Source organism: Pleurodeles waltl, chromosome 1_1 (assembly GCF_031143425.1).
Source record: "Pleurodeles waltl isolate 20211129_DDA chromosome 1_1, aPleWal1.hap1.20221129, whole genome shotgun sequence".
NCBI lineage: Eukaryota > Metazoa > Chordata > Amphibia > Caudata > Salamandridae > Pleurodeles > Pleurodeles waltl.
Window position 1 is genome coordinate 969786028 of NC_090436.1, and position 2460 is coordinate 969788487.

Genomic DNA, 2460 nt, shown 5'->3' on the forward strand with positions numbered 1-2460 from the left:
TGGGTCTTGTGGCGGGGCCGCCTTCCCACTAGCGGCAGCGGAAGTGGAGGGCTGTTCAGTTGACTGGCTTGTGGTAGGGGCCCCCTGGTGTGCTGTTGCCTCCCTCATGATGTTGGCCATGTCTGCCAGCACCCCTGCTATAGAGATCAGGGTGGTGTTGATGGCCTGCAAGTCCTCCCTGATCCCCTGATACTGTCCCTCCTGCAGCCGCCTATTCTCCTGCACATTGTTTAGGATCTGGGAATCTGGGAATATTGGTAGGCTCCCAGGATCTCAGAGAGTGCCTCCTGGAGAGTCGGTTCCCTGGGCCTGTTCTCCCCCTGGCGCACAGCAGTCCTCCCAGTGTCCCTGTTGGCCTGTGCCTCTGTCCCCTGAAACGTGTGCCCACTGCCACTGACCCCAGGTCCTTGATTGTCTTGTGGGTGAGGTGTGGCCTGGGGTCCCTGTCCAGGTGGGCACACTGCTGATGGACATGTCCTGGGGACAGAGGCGTGAGTACGCGGGGTGGGTGCTGTGGTGTTGGTTCCTGATGGGGGAGGCTCTGTGGTGGTCTGTGGTTGTGCTTGGGTGACCGGCTGTCCAGTGGTCCCTGATGAGCCAGTTGGTCGTCCAGATCCAGAAGTCCAGAGTTACTGTCATCACTGGGGGCCTCTTCTGTTGGGGGACTGGATAGTGGTGGCACCTCCTCTCCACTGACATTGGCTGGGGTACCTGTGGGGATGTAAATGATGTATCATTCTTCAAGTGTATGACATTTGTACTTCCGTAGCTTCCCCTCTATGGTTGGTGTTACCCTGCCAGCTTTCGCTTGTGTATGGTGATGTATTGTGGGATTGTTAATTTCCCTGTGCTGTGCATGTTTTAGTGATGAGTGTCCATGCAGGGCTGGGAGGGGGTGTCCTTGCATTGGTATAGCATGCAGGGCTTGGTATTGGGATTAGTGAGGTGTGTTGGTGGAGTGTGTAGGATGTAGTGGAGTGATGGGAGTGAGGGTGTGGGTGTGAGATGACATGCAGGTATGGGGGGGTGATGATTAGTAAATGTAGTCTTACCAGTGTCCAGTCCTCCCGCTACTCCAGCGAGTCCCTGAGGATGTAGTATTGTCAGTACTTGCTCCTCCCATGCTGTGAGCTGTGGGGGAGGAGGCGCGGATCCACCACCAGTCCTCTGCATGGCGAGCTGGTATCTTGCTGCTATGGAATGTACCTTCCCCCCCAGGTCGTTTCACCTCTTCCTGATGTTGTATCTTGTTCTTGGGTGCTGTCCCACGGCATTGACCCTGTCCACGATTCTCTGCCATAGCTCCATCTTCCTTGCAATGGAAATATGCTGTACCTGTGCTCCAAAGAGCTGTGGCTCTACTATGACAATTTCCTCCACCATGACCCTTGACTCTTCCTCATTGAAACAGGGGTGCCTTTGTATTGCCATGGGTATTGTGTGATGTGTGTTGGTGAGGGTGTGTTGGGTAATGTGTTGGGCTGTATGGTGTGGAGTGCTTGAGGGATGTATGGGTGTAAGTGGTGTGTGTGTCTAGTTGTCTCTGTGCTCCTCTTCTCAGACTCCTGGTGACAATTGTTGTTCATAAGGGGTTGTGGGTAATGTGGGTGTGTGTTTTATAGTGGTGTGGGTGTGGTGTGTGTATGAGTGTCAGGTGTGTGTATTTGGAATTGGCCAATGTAGTGTTGTTTTGTATGTGGGTGTCCATTTTGAGTGCGGTAGTATGTACCGCCAATGGTTCACGGACGTTGAATGTCCGCTGTGGTGATTCGTGGGTCATAATGTGATGAGCATTGTTTTGTTGGCGTAACGGTATGGGTTTTGGGACCGCCACTTTATCACTGACCTTTGGTCTGGGGGGTTTGTGTAGGTGGCTGTATTCTGTCGGATTGGTGTGTGTGTCATAATATGGTGAACGGATATTCGCCAGCACGGCGGTAAGTTAGTGGCCGTCAGCGTGTCGGTAAGCAGGATTTACCGCCAATGTCATAATGAGGGCCTCAATATTTTTTTGTACTTTTAGGGTATTTCCGCTTACTTTAGCTATATATATAGGTGGCATCTTGCTGTTGCTATTTTTTCTTCGCAATGGCTGTCCCAATCAACAAGGGGGACTGAAAGCGCTTCCACCACTGCAACTGTGTTGTGAACGCATGATGCAGTATTTCGGGGCACCACTCCTGGAACTACTGGAGTGCAACTGGTCTCTGTCATTCAGACCGGTTTTGGATGGTGTGCAGCCAGGTGTCTCTGGTGCCTTTTTGAATGTGCACTGAAAGTTTGTCTTTCTACGTGGCGCTTACTTTGGATGCTGATATGTTGATGTTCTCGATGAGGGCTTATGACCAGACATGCCTCGTTGAGGGTGCGTTTGCTATGGGAAACTATCTATGAGTTGCCATTCGTGGATCATTGGGCACAACATGGAATGCTGCTGCCTCAGCTGGAACTCAGGCTTTG